Source organism: Rhineura floridana, chromosome 6 (genome assembly GCF_030035675.1).
Source record: "Rhineura floridana isolate rRhiFlo1 chromosome 6, rRhiFlo1.hap2, whole genome shotgun sequence".
NCBI classification, from domain to species: domain Eukaryota; kingdom Metazoa; phylum Chordata; class Lepidosauria; order Squamata; family Rhineuridae; genus Rhineura; species Rhineura floridana.
This window is the reverse complement of record NC_084485.1, coordinates 110,609,008-110,629,690: the sequence shown is the minus strand read 5'-3', so window position 1 is coordinate 110,629,690 and position 20,683 is coordinate 110,609,008.

Below are 20,683 nucleotides of genomic sequence, written 5' to 3'. Positions count from 1 at the left end.
AATTAAAAAATAAAGTGGATTTTTGGGAAGCTCACATATGTGTAAGAACCCTGTCAGCCTTCTAGTTGACAGTAATAAAATAGTGCAAACAGACGGATTAAAACACACACACACTTACAATTATGGCAGAACAAACTTTCCAGTCTGAGCTACAAGAAAATTATAAGGTGGCTCATTAGGCAGCGTATTTTCCCCCCAAGTCGTAACAGCTTCTGCCTAGATTTGGTTTTAAGACTTTTTTTTTGTTCTGTGGTTTACCCATCTCATTAATGCCAGCTCTCTAAAATATGTTGTCTTGGTTTCTAATATGCATGCTTACTAACTGCTATGTGTTGTAATTGCTAGCAAAATGTAAAATGATACATTTTTAAAAAGGCACAAGGATAGCTACTTATTTAAGTAGCTACCTAAATCAGCTATAATAGAGCGGAAATGACAAAAACAAGTGCTTCCAATGTGCTCTTTCCATGTTATGTGCTGACTGCTTCAAGTTTGGAAGTTCTCTACTTTCTACACAAGAATGGAATGTTCCTAAAATCTGGAGCCACCCACTCCAGCTTCAGAATCTGTAGGGATGTACATAAGCTGAAGGAGTGGTTTCCTCAGTATGCAATATTGAGCCCCACCTCCAATTCCACCTTAAGAATATAAGAGCAGCCCTGCTGGATCAGACCAAAGGACCGTCTAGTCCATCATCCTGTTCTCACAGTGGGCAGCCAGATGCCTGTAGCCTACATGTCTATTCCCTGGTCAACACTACTCTTGATGGCAGAGGTTTGTACCTGTATCTAATTCATTCCTGAAACAATACACGGGCAGTGTTATTTTGGGCCTCCACTCCCTTAAGCCTCCTATTTCTTGAGTCCTCTTCATGTAAAAAAAACTGTAAATGTACTGCCTTCAAGTCGATTCCAACTTATGGCGACCCTATGAATAGGGTTTTCATGAGGCTGAGAGGCAGTGACTGGCCCAAGGTCACCCAGTGAGCTTCATGGCTATGTGGGGATTCAAACCTGGGTCTCCCAGGTCATAGTCCAACACCTTAACCACTAACCACACTGACTCTTCATGTAGAACTTCTCAAACTTTATTTTGATTTAATCTGATTTGATTTCTAAAAGTTGTAGGCTTCATCCCATCAAGTGATTCCAGGGCAGTTTCCAACAGAATATACAACAAAGACCTCAAAAACATACAAATGATTAAAGCAATCAATCAATCAAACTAATCTGTAAGAAAAACAGTATGTGAATACTAATCTTAGCCTCCTAGGAATTTCCACCTCTGTTCATTCTAATAGCCCTAGAGCAGCCTTTCCCAACCAGTGTGCCTCCAGATGCTGTTGGACCACAACTCCCATCAGCCTCAGCCAGCATTGCCAATGGTCAGGAAAGAGGGAATTGTGGTTCAACAACATCTGGAGGCACACTGGTTGGGAAAGGCTGCCCTAGAGAAAGTGTCTTAGACAAACTGAGCCTTCATTTCTTACACAAATGTTTGTCAGGGTCCCTATTTTATTCTTCAATCCCTTTCTCCATTTTATTTTTGCAACAACCCTGAGTGGTAGGTTGGACTGAAAGAGAGTGGCTGATCCAAGATCATCTTTTGAAGGCCAAGGGGAAGGTTGGGTGGGCTTAAATAGCCCAGCATCCAACCCCATGCTAAATTTATATTTCATGGTATGCATTACTGGTTACTTGGTGAGGTGTGTGAAAATCACATTTTCGCATAACAATTCAAAATAAATGTACATCCATTTCAGCATATAGTAGTATTTAGGAAGGCTTTTCCATTCCTCAATATATACAATTAGCATCTTATAAATTGGATCTAACACTAAAGATATACATTTTGTGGCCAAGTGTTTTCAGAATATATAGCTTTCTGGGGAGGGGAGCAAAATTTCTCCTCCCAAAATTATTTTTACATCAGAAGGGGAAGTGATTATGTTGTCTTAGACAATATTATTGGAACATATTTGTGAAATTGAAAGGAAATAATTGTTTTCTCAGCTGGGCTTTAGAATAGCTAGAAAGGGGGGGGGAGCAGAATTTTACCGTACATTGCTACTCTGTTTCTGATAAAAACATGACTATTAATCCCATGATTCAGATTCAGTCGGGCCAATATCTGCTTCGTTCTCAAGTGAAACTAGTCCTGCAATGAGACACAGGGACTGGTGCACATCTGCATGAACAATAGGCAGCCTTGTTTTGTCCCTTCCCTGGTTACCCACAACAATGCTCTCAGGTGTAGTGTTGTGTGGCTGGTGGGATAGGGTTGCCAGGTTTAGGGCCTGAGACTGATCCTGTATCTTTAGGAGAAGAGAAAGTCAGCCAAGTGCAGGTGTTCTTGCCAGGCCCGGCCTCCAAGAGGTCTTCTGTATCTTTAAAAGTTGTGCAGGGGGAAGGGAGAATTCCACCTTGTGGTTTTTCCCATTACACTGTTGCAAGAACACCTGCACTTGGCTGACTTTCTCTTCTCGTAAAGCTACGGGATCAGTTTCAGGCCCTGAGCCTGGCAACCCTATGGTGGGAACAGACTAGGCAGCCCTAGCAGTTTTGTTGCTACTTTTGTTTTATTTGCTATTCCTTGCCATTACATGCACAACTGTTCTGGTTTTACCCTCTTCTTGTGATAATACACACCTGCCACTTGGGAAAAGTCTGAAAAAGATATAGCCTAAGGCTGTAATTTTAATCCCACTCAGATCTTGGACAAATTACTGTTTTGAACTACAACTCCAATCAGCCCCAGCCAGCATGGCCACTGGATTGGGCTGATGGGAGTTGTAGTTCAAAAAAGTAACTTTTCCAAGCTCTGATCCCACTTACATGTGAGTAAGCCCCGCTGAATTCATATGATTTACTTTTGAGAATATATGGTTGGAAGTGTACTGTAATTCATTTCGTTTCAGCAGAGTATACCTAATTCCAAACAGGAAGGGGGGATAATCTCTTTTTGTCCCCCGTTAAACAGCCTAAGGCTCACCAGCTTTACAGAGACCAAGACCACATAGTTCTGCAATATACAGTAGTTTGCCTTTTGACTGCTGTAAAAACAGAATGATTGCTGGCCATGATTATATTAAGAACCAAATTTGCAATGAAACCTCTATGGTGAAAGTTTCAGTATGTTTTTCAATCAGCCACTGAAATGTAATATGTTGTCAAGGGGGAGAGCATAAACTTCTGCTCATTTAGAACATAGTCATTGTATTCTTCTATGTATGTATTTTCCCCATCTTGTGTGATTGATGTAAGAATTGTATTGAATCCAAGATTGCCATGGTATGTCTTGTCTTGTCTTATCCGAGTCTCATTTCTGCTCAGCAAGGGTGAGGTTCACCTCTAATGTATTGAGTAATGTGATTAAAATGTCCTCTCAAAATATTGTGCTTCTTGTTTTTTTAAAAAAATGTAATTACATACTGCAATCCTATAGATACATTATCTATTCAATGGGTTGACTCCAATGGGTCTTACTCCCAGGTAAATGTATATTGGATTGCAGCCTCAGTTGGACATCAATTTAACTGAAAGCATCCAGATTCAGAATTGAGAAAATAAGTCAATAATAATACAAATGTAAGCCTGGAGGCTTACCTAAATGTTCCATTGCATTCTCTCCAAAGTTTCACAAGCAAGTCTAACAAGGCTCCTTTATGAAGCTGTTGGACCATCTAGTTAAATATCTAGTCCTGTATTGTCTACTCTGAGGCAGTTCTCCAGAATTTCCTGAGGCTTTTCTAGTCCTGTTTCCTAAGAACCTTTAACTAAAGATGTTGTGGATTGAACATTGGCACTTCTGCATCAAAGCATGTGTTCTGCCACTGAGCCTCTCATTACACTTCTGTGATAAATCACTTTCCAGACAGTTATCTTATTCAGACCAAGGACCAGTCCAGATCATCATGTGTGTCTTACTTAAAAAGAAAAAAGAGAGAGATTGTTGTATTCAATGCCGGTCTACCATGAAGTGAGCTGACACAACAAAAATGTGTCAGGTGGCAATAGTGTTGCTTTGCTGCAAATAGGAACTCATCTTTTGCATGTTATTCATTCTCCCTGGCTTGGTGACCCATCTAGCCAAGCAACTGTGCTACAAAGATAAACCTAACACGTTCAGGGGAGAAAAATGATTATTTAAAATGATTGTGTTGGTTGCTGCTGCTTACAGTGGCTCCTAGTGTTCATAAACAAGGCTAAATTAGTATTTTATATGAATGCTGCCATTTCAGGGAGATAAAGCTGTACATTTGAAATTTAATACTGCAAGCATATAATTTTTCTCTGATATAGGCAGTTTTGTTCAAGATAATCCAACTTTTATAAACTCTGTCCTTGGCAATGACCCATGTCAGGGATTTCAGATGTGCTGAGATAATAACATTTCTTACCTCCAAGAAAGATACATATAGAAATGGGTCCCTGTGAATGGGTCCAAGACAAGAATAGCTCTGTAGACTCAACATTTCACAGGACACATTTTTACAGTCTGGCATTATCATAAAATCACAAATTTAGATACTTCTGTGCAATGCACAATGCACATGAATTCCACTGTTCAATTATTGGGGCAATAAAAAAACAATTCATACCTCAGTACTTACATAGACACACACCTTACTTTTTTTGCCCACAAAACACAGTTAGTTGAACTTTGGGCATAGTAACTGAAATTGTGAATTATCTCACTTCTCTCATTGCTCCTCATCACATCCTGGTTCAACAACCCATATTAGAAAGATACTGCCCCCAAGAAATGGTATTGTACTGTTCTCTCTCTCTCTCTCTCTCTCTCTCTCTCTCTCTCTCTCTCTCTCTCTCTCTCTCTCTCTCTCTCTCTCACACACACACACACACACACACACACACACACACACACACTGCAAGCATGCCTGAGCATTTGTAAGACACACCAACACATCAGAGAAGCCACATATTCTATAGAAAAGCCATCATGATAAATTGGATGTGAGCTATTGGATGCAGCAGACTGATCACAAAATACACATGAATGTCAGGGCTTTCACCAGGGTATTTACTGCTGGATTGTACTTTTAAGATCATTATTACTTGTACTTCAGTGCACAGGCAACTCCAGGGATGTGGTTACTGCCAAAGATTTGTCAGCACAAAATTTGAATGAACGGAATATAAATTTATTAAAAGTTCTAAATGTACTTCAGTATGTTCTTCAGCTGTCTAATTGGAAAGGAAGAAATGGAAGATTTGTCAGCACAAAAGATCTGAATAAATGGAATGTAAACATTCTAAATGTTGAAAAAAAGAAAAACAGAAGCCACTTAGAAGCCTCTTTTGGCATCAAGTGGTATATTAATTAATTAATAAATTCTTCTTAGGTAATCCTTGAAGAAAAGAGAATCCTTGATGAAAGATACAAGAGAGAATGAGACAGACTGAAGAAAATATTGTCAGGAATCACAAAGGTATAATGGGTAAATACTGTAGGAGAAAAATAAAGATGTCCTCCATTTTTAGCTTTTCAAGCCTTTAAGGCAGTAGCAAATTATGAGGTTTATTTTTTCAAACTGCAGTTGTCATAATGTAGGCTGATATGTGGAATGTTGCACATGCTTTACCAGCATTATTGGACCTTTTCTTTGTAGTACTCAGACATTATATTTTCAGACGCCTTGGGGTTCATGGAGAATACATGCATTAACCTTCCATGAAGATGGAAATACATAATCTCCAACAGCCCTTGGGAAAGGTACATATATAGAATGAAATTTGTACATTCTCCAGTCAGTATGCATAATCCCCAACAGGCTTCGGGGCATGAGCATGTCTCAGCTAAATTTTGTACATTCTCCAGTCATTGTGCATAATCCCCAATAGGTCTTTGGGAATGTGCATATATTGACTAAATTCTGTATGTTTTTTGGCCATTATCCATAATCTCCGACAGCCCTGGGGAATGTAAATTTTGTACTTTCTCTGGGTAATATGCACATTCTCCCAGTCAGTACTCATAGTCTCCAAGAAACATGCATTTTTTATCTCATGTTAAGAAGCCAAAATCTACATCCACCCAGCCAACTGCCTAATAATACATGTTCCACAAAATCTCCTCCCACTGATCAGCAGAACAGCAGGAAGGGGGGTACTCCCAATAAAAAATAAATATTAATATTTTTCTACAGGCCAGTCCCTTTTTCACCATTCTCACCTGTCCCCTAGTTGTGTGAGCAGCAAAAAGGGAGTTGCATGGAGAGGAAAGTTTTAAACCCTCTTCCTTCCATGATTCCAATGGAAATTGGTCCCTGACCCCTCCCCACTGCTCTTAAGCTAAAGAAAAAACGTTGATGTTAACATTCAGTTTTATAATGTTTATCATTTTTATTTTACTGCTTCTTCATTATCTGCTGCTGTTGCTGCTTTTGCGTATGCCACTTAGAAATGTCATTAAGTGGTACATGCACAACTTCAATAAATAAAGTTACAAAAAATTAATACAGTAGGTCCCCGCTTATACGGCGGGTTAGGGACCAGGCCCCCGCCGTAAAGCAGAACCCATACACCATAATGGGGCTGTCATGTGAAAATGATGCAAAAATGTCGCAAAATGCTGCAAAATCTGCTTTAAAAACGGGAATTTCCTGCCACCGCATTAGCGGAATGCCGGAATGCGAAGCGCCAGTAAGCGAGGCCCTACTGTAGCAGCATGGGAATCACAAGAGAGGAAAGATTTAACCAGCTGAGAAAGGGTTACCCAGAAGGGAAAAGAGGACGGAGAGAAAGCGGAAGCTGCCTTATACCATCCAGCTCAGTCTTGTCTACACTGGCAGCAGCTCTCCAGGCTTTCAGGTAGGGTTCTCCCCCAACCCTTCCTGAAGATGACTGGGATTAAACCTGGGGAAGCTTGCACATTCTCCATATGGCCTAGTGAATGTGCACAATGGCTGGTTATTATGCATATTAACTGTCACATCCCCTTGCTCTCTCCCCCCCACAGCAAAATGTTGGACTAGGGATGGTGTAGAATATTCGCAAAATTGGATTTGGTATTGAATTGTGGGATAATCCAGAAGTTTGTCTTATCATCAAACAGGGTCCCATTTGTTGCGTGCATTTGCAGCTTAGCAGCATCATAACTTTTTTAAAAATCCGCTGTGAAAATAAAGTAATTATTTACATAATTATTTTTGTAATCTGCTGCTGCATACATTATATAAATGTACAGCAGCATAAGGAATAATGGAGAAAATTAGGATATGTTTCGGAAAAAATAACAAAAAGAAAAAAGGGAAAACCAAGGAGAACACAATTTATAGTGAATAGGCACTGGCAGTCCATTTGCCAAATTGAAAAATAGAACGGAATCAGATGGCAAACCCCATCCCTAATCTGGACATAGTCATACACACTTCTTTGCACATTAGTATGTGGAGGCATTTGATACATTATTTGAACTATATTTAATGTGCTAAAAATGACTACTAACAGAAATTTAGCTGCTTTTTTTAGATGTTCTTTTTTGAGATGTTTGTTCCTTCTTCTTTTAAATGAATTCTGTTTTTCACAAGCCCTAGAATAAGATTGTTCTCAGCTTTAACTTGGGGGGGGGTGTACATTCACTGTAATGACAGAGAATTCTCTGAAGACATCCTCCCAAAGGTAGGGGGTTGGAGACTCTTTTCACATGGCATTTATTAGCCAATAGGTTCAGTGAAGGGATTGCCTATATAAGGGCTGCATTCAGACATGGGGTTTGTTGTGTTAGTTTCACTAATTATAATGGTAGCACTTCTATCACAACTTCTAACATTCCTTTCACACTGTTGTACCTGTTGTGTTATGGAACCATGGCTGTTTGATCAATATAGCGCCATGTCACACTAAATTTCATTTACATTGCAACAATGAACAATGGACTTGTTGCTGTCATGTCCCCATTATGCACATGCACGGTGCAGTTCCCTGTATGATGAAACACTGGCACAATTTTCATCAGCTGAATTGATGTGAGCCTAAAGGGTGGGAACACATTGCATGCTGGGATATTGCATCAATGCCTGTTATGTGAGTGGCTGCAGCTAATGCAAAGCTCCCACAATTTTCTAGGTTTAGAGCTTACCAACTGATTATTTCTGGAATCATTTACAGTAGAAATAAGCCCTAAACTTCCACTGTATTCTGCTAGATTTCCAGAACTGGCTTTTACGTCATGTGAAAGATCAAATAAAATGTGAAAATTATGAGGTAAGGAAATTGCTGGGGAGACAGTGTTTAAATACAATGTGAATGTATCCTATGTGCCCCTCCCCAAAGCCTTCCTCCTTCTTTGTTGCAGCATCCTGCCCTCTCCCATGTACAAAAATAGGTCAGCTGTACACTCCAACAGTTATTCACATGTAATTTAACTAGTATATACAGTCTGCTTTCTTTCACTCTTTCACACATGTATCCTATGTGCCCCTCCCCAAAGCCTTCCTCCTTCTTTGTTGCATCATCCTGCCCTCTCCCATGTACAAAAATAGGTCAGCTGTACACTCCAACAGTTATTCACATGTAATTTAACGAGTATATACAGTCTGCTTTCTTTCACTTTCACACAAATACTTGCACATGTGTAGAGACAATTTAGACTTATGTTTAGTCTAACATGTGAACAAGCCTTGTGGAAGATGGCATTGGGAACCTCACTGGAACAAATGCTTTTGATATCCAAGACAGAGAAAAGATTCTTCATCTGTCACCCCCCCACCCCCAATTTTAAGGAAGCAATGTAAAAAAAACCTGTTTTATTTCTGCCTGCCCCATGTCCTGTGCTTCAGATGTTCAGTCATCAGGTTATTCATTGTGGGGCTTTCTTTGATGGAAGTGGGGGAATCAGAACAGCAGTTAAAAACCAACAATCCTGTTACATCACAGAAAAGGGATAATTTGTTTTGATGTGTGGTTGTGTAACAGGAAGCTGGAAGAGCAGAGCTTTATGGGGGGGAGCCTCATATCCACTACTATAAGTGTTATTAAACTGTTAACTATCCTTAGTAGCATAAGAAGCAAAAGAGGAAGAAACTTGTTTAGTTTTCATACAATTTCCTGTATTTGTCAATTAACAAGGATAAACAGTTCAGAGCACTTTCAGTGTTATTCCTTTTGTAGGTATCTCAGTGATAGTACATGATTTGCATGCAAAAGATCCCAGGTTCAATCCCCAATACGTCTAGGCAGAGCTGGGGGAAAGTCCTCTCTGAAACCCTGGAGAGCCTCTGCCATTTAATATAAACAACACTGAGGTGGATGGACCCCTGGTCTGACTTGGTATAAAACAGCTTCCTATATTCCTAAATGAACCACTAGCACTGGCTTTCACATTAAACTCTAAGCCAAAAATATGTGATCCAAGTGAAATGTAAACCGAAGTCAAACATTAAAAGTCTTCTTGCTAAACGGATACACCATGCTTTACTTGGGAATCTGTGTTTGGGACTTGATCTCCCATGCCCCTTTACTCCACAATTATGTTCTTTGAGACCAAATATGTATTCCTGTAAATATGTAAATAGTAGTTGACGAGTTTACTTCAGTTCAAGTAATATGTAGTAGCCTCGTCAAGACTGGTGACTCAAGAATCCACTCCTTGCCCTTAAGTCCCACAGCAAATGCAAGAGGAATGGCTTTGCAATCGGTTTCACAGAAGAGACAAGGCACCCTGAAATGTGTGTGCATCTGGGTATGTCTACACATCCAGTAGTGCACATTCAGAGATGGGATGGGTTCACACTAGCCCACTGCATTGTTACCATTGGCATCCTGGATAGGATGTGACTGTTATACCTTGGCAAGGACATTCAGTCAGTTAGGGGTATCTAACTCTGGTGCCTTAAGATGGTGTTGGACTTTACATTTCCAACATACATTAGAAACATTACTATACATTTTTGACAACTTTTCAGGAGTCATGTACCAACGATACATCATTTTATAAAATTTTTCTTTAATTATGTGGTGGTCGTGTAAACAGGCAAAATTATTTTGGGCACAGATAGGTAGGATGATGCAAAAAATCTTAAAGATAAATATTCAGTCAAAGCCAGAATTCTTTTTATTGGGTTTTATGGATAAACAAAAGGAAAATAAATATGGAAGAATAATATTATATATGATTATGGCAGCAAGATTATTATATGCACAAAAGTGGAAAATGGAATTAATACCAACAATGGAAGAATGGCTATTGAAATTAATGGATTTAGTTGAGATGGACAAATTGACATGCCTTCTCAGAGAAAAAACGACAGATACATTTCTTAAGGAATGGAAGCCTCTTTTGGACTTTTTGTTGAAAGAAAAAAATGAAATGATGATAATGGGATTTGACGATTAATTAAGATAGACTATGGAAAAAAGTGAATTTCGTATGTTTTAGGGGACAGGTTTGATATATATTACATACTTATAGCTGATCTGTAACAAATCGGAAGTCAAGTTCTTCTTTTTATTTTTGTTGTATTGTTTTTGTTGTTTGATTTTGTTTGTGTTTGTTTTATGAAAATTTGAATAATAAAAAAAATTATTACTGAAAAAAAAAAGATGGTGTGGACTGAAACACCCATCATTCTTGACTATTGGCCATTCTGGCTGGGACTAATGGCAGCTGCAGTCCAACAACATCTATTTTTTCTATCCCAGAGTTAAGCCCTTGCATCATGTTGCACTGGGCTCCATCTTTTTGTTGGACTGAGAAATGTTGGCTTAAGAATCATTTTAAGTTAATTTATTTATGTTTACACTGCAGAGCCTCATAATAAACTGGTGGTTTCTGATCTTACACATACCTCCACTATTTTCTTCTCAACAGACAGGGGCAATATGTTAAACTGCTGGAGTTAGAACTATATGAGTGTTTTAATTTAAATACATCTTTTGAAGCGGTCCTTCTTTTAACTTAAGGATTGTCACATTTGGCATATTCGAAAAGGCCAGGCTCGTCTTTAAACAATGATTTCTAAGTGTTATGAGAATCAGTGGTACGGGATTACCCCATAGGCAAAGGCTACTTAAACAATACATTTCCTTAACTGTGCTATTTTCCCCCCTACCCAACATGAAACAGCTTCTTCTCAGAGCAACTTCGTCACCTGGTGAGGAGTGTTTCAAGAGCCCACTGCTCCTCTACTTGATTCTGACCTTGTTGTATCCTTTGCAGATGGTTTGTGCATGGATTAAACAGAATTCGCATGCTGGGCTTTCCACTTCTCCTGCTGATGTTGCAATGGCCCTAAAAGCCATGGATATTAACAGTTAACATGAAATGTCTTTTTTTTTCTTTTCAGAATGACAAATACTTAGCTGTAAAACTATTGAGACTGATTCACACATAATGATTTTCCTACATAAATCTTATACTAGTCTGCATCTGTGTTGGAATTGCTTTTTAATATGTTTTTAAACCTTCTTTTGTAAAAATAAAAAGATGTTTTTAAAGCTTATTAAAATGTTTTTAAAGATGTTTGTTTTAATATGTTTTATGGTTGTTTTGTTTTAATATATTTTAAAGTCTGTTTTTATGATGTGTTAAAGTGTTTTTAGTGCTTTTATTTGCCACCCTGGGCTCCTACTGGGAGAAAGGTCGATATAAATCTAATGAATAATAAATAAATAAATATGTACATTTGTTAGGGTTAAAGTTACTGATTATTCAAAAGCTGCATATGGGCCACATCTTCACAACCAACCAACAACCCCCAAATCAACAAACATATCAGACACAGGAGTTTCATCAGACACACCTACTGGACCAGAGTCAATGCATAACCAAGACTGAGAAGGTCAATGTTAATTGAGGCACTTTATTAATTTGCAAGAAAAAATGGACAAACTCGGTCTCACAACCCTTCTCACACAGCTAGAATTCAAATACTTAAAAGATTAAAGCAGAGTAGAAGGAGGCATTTTACATCCCTGGAGCTGGGATCTCTCACCAAGCTTCTGAAGAGAAGTCCCATGCTTAGGTGCCTGCCTTTAATAGGATCAAAACTGACCTTAGGTCCAGTCCTAAAGCATCACTTATGACACCGACCTTTTAGGGATTACAATTTGACAATCCATATCTCATTTAGAAACTCCCCCATATACTCATTTCCCTGATCTTGTGGATGGCACCTTACTGATTCCTGGTGTGACCATTCAAATGTTGGTTGAGACCCCTACTTCCAGTTTGGTTACCTAAAATAATTCTGGCCAACCAGCAGCAGGATGACAGGATGTTACTGATGCGTCCCAACCAAGATTCAGGACATGTCTGTTCACTTCCCCTTTTCTTCTCCTTTCCCTTCTAGCCCATCTAGTTCAATTTGGAATTCTGCTTTCTCTTATGCAAGTACTTAAAACTATAAGCACTTAAAGTAGTCCTATAATGATCAGATGCACACCTTTGTCAAAATATAAAGCCCTTAATCCGAAAATTCTTTAATCCCAAAATTTGTAACATTGAAAATGGTGCCAGTGGATGATTGCACAAGTTTGGGAGATGCACTGTACAATCCCTTTGGAGAACATGTTTATTTCACAAAATGAACACTTGTATGCTTTCTTTTAATTTTTTGGAAGCCATGTACATTTTATAACATTTATTTACAGCTGTAATTATCACATTCCAGTGGCTCAGAGGAGTTACCAGTAATTTGCAAATAAAGTGTATAAATTTGAGAAAAAAATAACAGTCCTAAAAAAATCTCCAACCTGACCATAGTGCCATAGTACACCCAAAGCTATATGTTTTTTGAACTTTAGCATTTTGTTTATTTCCATGACAAAAGAAAAGAAAAGAAAGAAATGTAAGGTTCATTCCAAACTCCCCCCTCCAACCAATGAGGCTTTATGGAACAATGGAGCAACTGCCACATCCACAGCCCTGCTGGTCACAGTGGTTGCGGCAGAAGGGGGGCAGGTGCTGTCAAGTGATGGCAGCAAGACCAGTTGGGGATACAGAAGGTCCTGGGTCAGATCAGCCCCTCTTTACCTTCAGAATGCCCCATTTTGAGGATGTAGGCTGCTCAGAGCACATGTCTGGTGTTTTTCCACAAATACAGAGGACTGGAAAAGTCTAATAACGAGTTAAAACTGTCCAAGGATGAAGATTGCAGCTGTACAGTGCTGGACAGGCTTAAAACCTTGAAAGCAAAACCGCTTGAGTGTGGGGGAAGTAGTTTTGTTAGGAGAAGCGAGGAAAGCATTTCATGTCTGTTTACTCATCCAGTAAAAGACTCTTAACTTTAACAGTCTGTGTCTGTGTGGCTATCTTTCGGCTTGGCATTCAATGCTTGGGTACAACCAGGCAACGTGGGCATAATCTGGGACGCACTGCACGCACAACGACAGGGGTTATGGGCCCAGCCTACGGCCCAAAATAGCCCAGGAGATAGCCAGCCAGTAGCCCGGAGCAGGGGCAAAGCAGAACAGACAGAGAGGCAAGCAAGCCAGAAGCTTGGGAGAAGCAGTGAAGTGGCAGAGTGCTTGAGTGTAACCGGAGAAGGCTGCGGAGATGGCAGTTTCACTTTCAGCTGGGATGCCTCTGGAAAGGCTCACTGAACGTAATTATTCCAGTTGGAGGCTGAGAATGCAGGCTTTCCTAACAAAAGAAGATTTATGGCAAGTAATCGAAGCTGACCCACCGGGTGCTCCCCAGCCAGCGTGGACACGCATGGATGAAAAGGCAAGAGCGTTTATTGTATTGGCTTTAAGTGACTCTCAGTTGTTATATGTGAAGGAAAAGCCAACAGCTAAAATTATGTGGACTGCTTTAAATGAGATCCATGTTAGACAGACAGCAAGTAGCAAGATTTATCTGGCATAAAAGCTTTACCAGATGAAGCTGGCTGAGAATACGTCAATGTCTGAGCATTTATTGGAATTTGAGAGACTTTGCTGAGCTGCAGGAATGGAATGTGGAGCATACACAGCTACAGAAAGTCTATATAATATTGTCATCGTTGGATGCATCATGGGACCCATTAGTCAGTTCGTTAGAGGCCATGAATGACGCGGGTTTGACAACGGAGTACGTCTCGGGCAAACTTCTTCAAGAGTGGGAGAGAAGAAAGGAAGCCAGATGGGAGAAAGCAGAGAAAAGAGAAAGCAGGAAGACAAACTTCAAAGACACTGAAGCAAAGTCATTTGGACTTAAAGCTTGTTATGTTTGTGGCTCAAAATCACATCTGCAAAGGGACTGTGAAATGAAGCGGAAAGGCAGAGGCTGGAAGCCGTCAAGCGTGCAGATGGTGAGTGCTGGAACTTGTAAACAGAATAACTGTGAGAACAGAGACAATGTTTTATGGGTTGTTGATTCTGGAGCTACACACAGCCTAGTGAAGGACTTAAACTTGTTCAAAACTTCACTTCCCGTGGCAGAAGTTGTTGTGCTGGCGGATGGCACGAAAAGGGAGGTGTTGGGCAAAGGTACAGTGGAACTTGATGTCTTAAACACAATAATGACAAATGTATTGTATGTATCTGGTTTGGAATGTAATGTAATGTCTGTAAAGAAACTCAATGACATGGGATATACTGTAACATTTAAACAAGGGATGTTTGAGATACAGAAAGGAAACAAAGTCTGTATGAAGGGGTTTATGAGAAATTCACTATGCTACATTCAGTTTAAACACACAGGTTGTGCCACAGTGAGTGCTAACAGAAAACCTCATGAGAGCTGTGTTCATTTATGGCACAAAAAACTGGGACATGCTGGTTATGGGACAATAATGAAAACGCCAAATCATAGTGTGGATGTGACACTGAAGGAGTGTGCTCAATATATGGATTGTGATGTGTGTAAACAAACAAAAGCCACAGTAGCGCCTATATGCAAAGAGACAGAAAGTAACACAAATGCACCATACCAGTTGATTCATGTGGATTTGGCAGGACCGTTTCAGAGTTCACAAGGAGGTGCTAAGTATTTTATGGTAATAGTGGATGATTACACTAGATACTGCACTGTTTATCTGCTTAAAAGTAAAAATGAAGCAGAGGGGAAACTGAAAATGTTCATCAAGAAGGTTGAGGTGCAGCATGGAGTTACAATTCAAAGCATACGTTCTGATCAAGGGGGTGAGTTCACTAGCAAATCATTGGAACTATACTTGGAAAAGAGAGGTATAGAACAAAACTTTACTGCACCATTTTTGCCATTTCAGAACAGGATCGCAGAATGAAAAAATAGGTCATTGCAGGAGGCAACAAGAGCAATGTTGAGAGATTCAGAGTTAACAAATGCGTTTTGGGGAGAATGTATGTTGTATGCTACTTACATTCTGAACAGACTGTTTCACAGAGCGCTTAAAATGACTCCTTATGAGAAGCTAACAGGGAAGAAGCCGAGGCTTCAACACATAGCGAGATTTGGGGCCAGGTGCTGGGTGCACATACCCAAAGGCAAGAGACATGGAAAACTGGCTCAAAGAGCACAAAGAGGGAATGTTTTAGGATTCCAGAATGCTTACTACAGAGTGTGGGTACCAAGTCAGAAAAAGGTGGTACTTAGCAGAAGCATTGAAGTGCAAGAGCAAGTTTGGGAACAAAACACATATGTTGATCTGGGGAATGCACACACTACATCCACTGAACATGAGTTAGAGCAGGAGATGAAGGAAGAAGAAGAAGAAGAACCTGTTACTGATGTGGATGAGAGGGAAACAGAGGAAACTGTTACATTGAGCCGCTCTGAAAGAGCGAACTTGGGGAAACCATTGGAAAGGTTTCGAATTGGCATGTTCAGAAGCCAAGAGACAAATAAACATACAGAAAGGTATGATGAAGACACACTGTATCTTGATTGTGTAAAACCATGAATGTCTGTAATGACTGTGATTATGAAAAATGAGGAAATGTCTGTAACAAATGTATCTTGAATGTCTTTATGGAAAAGGTGGGAGCTGTAGGCTGCTCAGAGCACATGTCTGGTGTTTTTCCACAAAGACAGAGGACTGGAAAAGTCTAATAATGGGTTAAAACTGTCCAAGGACAAAGATTGCAGCTGTACAGTGCTGGACAGGCTTAAAACCTTGAAAGCGAAACCGCTTGAGTGTGGGGGAAGTAGTTTTGTTAGGAGAAGCGAGGAAAGCATTTCACGTCTGTTTACTCATCCAGTAAAAGACTCTTAACTTTAACAGTCTGTGTCTGTGTGGCTATCTTTCGGCTTGGCATTCAACGCTTGGGTACAACCAGGCAACATGGGCATAGTCTGGGATGCACCGCACGAACAACAACAGAGGATTTCCACTGGCTGCCACCAGCCAGGATCCTTCCAGCCACCCTACTTCCCATCTGCACATTGGTGGCTGGTGGGAGGCCATTTTAGCTGGCAGAGCTGAGTGAAGGGTCACTTCCATTAATCCTAAAATCCCCCACAACCCAGTGTAAGAAGGATTTTGAACTGCTTTGTCCCATATGTCATCCACACAAATCATCTAGCAACAACGGGATAATTAGAAAACCCTACAACCATAATATCAATAGGAGGAAATAATGATGATGATGATGATGATGATGATGATGATGATACTGTTCCTCCTGAAGGATCCCAGGGTGGCACACATAAGCAAAACAATTTAACAAGAAAAAGAAAAAAATACTAAAAACAATTTAAAACATTCCAAAACACAATTACAATTAAAAACATTCTAAAATGCAGTTAAAATATTGTAAATTACAGTTAAATGTATTCTAAAACACAGCTTAAAATATTCTTTCATCAGTGATCTTCAGGTTCAAAAGAATGAAAGAACATGAAATAAAACAAATCATGGCTGCAAATTGGTGGCATCCGGGGGGGTGTTACAATTTGAGTTTATTGCTACACTGGTTTGGGGGAGGTAGAGGCAGGATGCCATTGTGATAGCCAATAAGCTGGCCGCTTGGCTCTTGCAAGGGCTTGAGCCCATGGGCAGACTTGAGGGAGAACTAGCCCCTCCCTCATGTCCATTTTATGAACTGTTTAAGGGAGCCCAATCTCTGCAGCCATTCTATTGAAGACTTAAGCTTAAAATGGGAAAGTTGTCTTTATCTGACCCCTGCTGTGGAATTGTCAGTCACTGTTTGTCAGGGCTGGGAAGGAATTTTCCCCACAAGATGATTGGCCATTCTTGTGAGTTTTGTCTTCCTCATGGCGGGGGTTCTTTTTGTTTGGCTTTCCCACCTGTCACAACATTCATGGCGGGAATTTGGCATTGGGCAGAATCCACATCCAGGAAAGCAGGGGGTGTGTCCTCCAGCATTGTTCTTAGGGGGGTCTCCTTAAAGGCTTGGAGTGCATCTGTGATGCCCATTGCCCTACCTTAGAAGGCACAATGTGGGGGCCTTGTTGGCAAGGGGCCTCCAACACTGGTCCACACTGAGGAAGGCTCCAACCCTCTGCTACCTTCCCCTTCTGGTGGGGGGAGACCCAACTCCCCTGGTTGCTGCCCCCAGCTCTCTGAACTGGGGGAGGGTTACTCATTTCACAGCATTTGGACTGTGTGATTGACAATCTTGCACAAAGCCAACCCAAATCCTCCAGTTGCTGTAATCACTAAAGTGTAGTGGCCTTATTTTACCCCATATCGGTCTCTGTTCTCGTTATTTCGCTGTTTTCAACCTCAGACACACCTCATGACTGAGTCCACAAATGCAATAAACAATCTAAACAATTTCTCACCAGTTGTGATAGTGCTGTTGCTACTGGCAGTGGGATTTTTAACTCAAAAACATTTTAAGCCAGATTATCTCCAGACAGATTATATCCCAGCCCATAACCAGTGCCTCTGAAGATCACTTTTTTGGGTTACACTGAGGGTATTGGGGGGCAGTGGAATGATTGTGGGTACTCCCTGGTGAGCAGGGAGCTCCAGGGTGGAGACAATGTAATATTGCTTCACCTTTAAATATGAGCTTCAATTGGGGAGATGGCAACAAAAGGTAGAGTGCTGCTGCTACCTATAAATACAGGCTTGTATAGCTGGTGGGCGGGGCTGGATGTCTCTGCTGTGTTTTGGATCTGCTAGTAATTATTATGGTCTCCATATGCTAGTCATTTTAGTTTATGCTGATGTTTATATTCTTCTGTGTTTCTCTAAACAGTGGATTTTTTTAATGGATTTCCTGCATTTGACCTATATTTGTGATGTTTTTAGGATGCTGTAAACCATTCAGAGATTTCTTGGAAACATGATGCTGTATAAATAAATAGCAAACAAAAGAAATCACTAGACCCACCCCTAGCTACCATGTGCCTGTGGTGTCATTACATGTACAAACTCACATGGACTCCCTACATGTGCTGCAATGGTCAGGAACTGGAGGCTACAGAACATGTGTACAGAGCCTGTGGAGTTTCTGATATACTGTGAATGTGTGGAGGTAAGGGGGGGTTGGGCCAGCACTCACAGTCTTCATACATTCAGTTCCACATAGAAAATGGAAATATTTTCATGGTGACACTGTTTCATAAAACCTCCTCATCTGCAAACTGAGCAAGACCACTGTTAATACATATATTTTACACTAAAATGTAAAGGCTGCCCTGGATCCTCTTCCATCAATTAAAGGCATTCTTTTCCTGACACAAAGAAAGATAGAGTTTAAGAAGCTCAGTTGCCTAGTTGACTTGTATTGTCAGGGAGCTAGCCTTCTACTTTCCTCAGAGGACACAAGTCTTGAAGCAGCCCCTGAGAAAGTGGTGGAGGGGCTGCCACGACAGTTCTGCAGACCCCTCCTCAGAAACAGATGGCATGAGCTCCTGGCCTGGGCATCTCCTCTGCTCCAAATGTGTATTACATCATTTTCATAATCTCATAAAATGTCAGACTTTATTGTAGCCATAAACACATAACATGTGCATGTACCACTTGATGACTCACACCTGAGTGTGTAAACCAAACCACCTCCACTTAAGGTGATGTAAGGAGAAGTGGAAACTCTCACTGTGGTTCTTTATCTGTTATGGCTCATTCACATTTGCGAGCTACCACTATATGCTTTAATCATTGTGTTAAAGACATGCAAGTGCGAGCTCATCTTGACTTTAATTGAAATGAGTAATATAATTCCTATCTATATGTGAGTTTGATGCAATCTATTCACGTGGACAAAGATAATAGGACTTATTTCTGAATATACATAGTATTGTACTGTTAATAGATCTATAAATGCTAAGAAAAAATAAATCCATTGACTGGTTTTGGTGACAGTAAAATAAAGATGGTTTAAATTTAAAAAAAGAAGAAAGAAAAAACAGACGGAGCAGCACCACAACAAAAACAATAAGATTAGGAGTGCCGTTTCAGATTCAGGAGAAAGGGGTCAAACTACATAGCAAGACAAATATATTTTAGGATATAATCCCACTTATCTAGGAGTACACCCAATTCGACTCAGTTACAGGATTGCATTTTAAATTTCAAAACTATTTTGTATTTATATTAAGAGCTTGCATGCTGCCATTTGCAATGAAATTGCACGGCATAGCTGGGAAATGAAGAGGCAAAACAAGATGAAGTGTGGGTAAATCAAGGGTCACATTTATTTAAATCAAGCCAATTAAATGCTTGATTGCATAATAAATGATCTGGAGAAACACGTGCGGGACCGAACCCTTACCCAATCGGGTGAGGGCACCCTGCCATGGGAAATGGGGTGTGTCATGAAACCCTACCGTCAAGGCACAGGGATCATGCGTCAGGCTCAGACCCCCACCCTTAGGGAAATGAGACTGGAACCAAAAGACTATTACTTCACCCTTGCCAAGGCTGTGTACGCTCACAACAACCCTGCAAGGTAGAAGGTAGGCTGCCACCACCCCTGTATACTGGTCCACTCAGAGCCAGGGGATCTCTGAGCCCAGAAGATATATAAAACCAAGGTCCTAAAAGGCAAGAGTCACAGTTACACTCCTTGCCTGGCACCTCTGGCTTAACACTTAAAAATCCAAGCCTTTAACTTCTTAACCCTCTTTGGTAGTTAGTGACTGAGATTGGTCAAGGTACTGAATCCAGAACCACCCCCTCTCTCAATGAACACACCAGGTTAAATAGAAGTAGCTTTATTAAGATATATAAGTGCACATAAAATATAGCAGCAAGTAATCCTTTAAGACCATACACCCAAACAGGGGTTTAGGTACTTATAAGAGAATTCATACACACAACAAGAAAATAACAAACTAAACTCACCTAACTACTTACACATGAGGTAATTGGTTGTGTGGCACCCCTCCTCAGAGAGATGGAAGTTCAGCATAAAGCAATGGAACCAGACATAGGTTACCTTCCCATAAGCAACCCCTGGAACCATAAGGCAGAAGGTTTGGAACTCTGGTGCCAAGTCAGCGTAGGCAGAGAACAGAGAACAAAGGCTATGGGTCTCTAGCCCTATACTTAAAGGAAAAAGATCCTAACGGTCCAAGATTAATTGACCAATCAGGAATTGGCTGATGTAACTTGCTTCTCGATGTTTCTCACATTTTCGCGCCTTGCAAGTCCCCCTCCCAACTGTGTTTTCCAACTGTACAGGCCAAGGATGACCTTGGGTACCAGGCACTTGCTAATCAGCAAAGATAAACAGGTGCAGCATGTTAAGGCTTCTCTAACCATCTTCAGCTGGGAAGTGAAACTCAAAATTGTAAATTGGCAAAGGCTTGTCTTTTCTAACTGTAACCGTCTCCCAGAATCCCT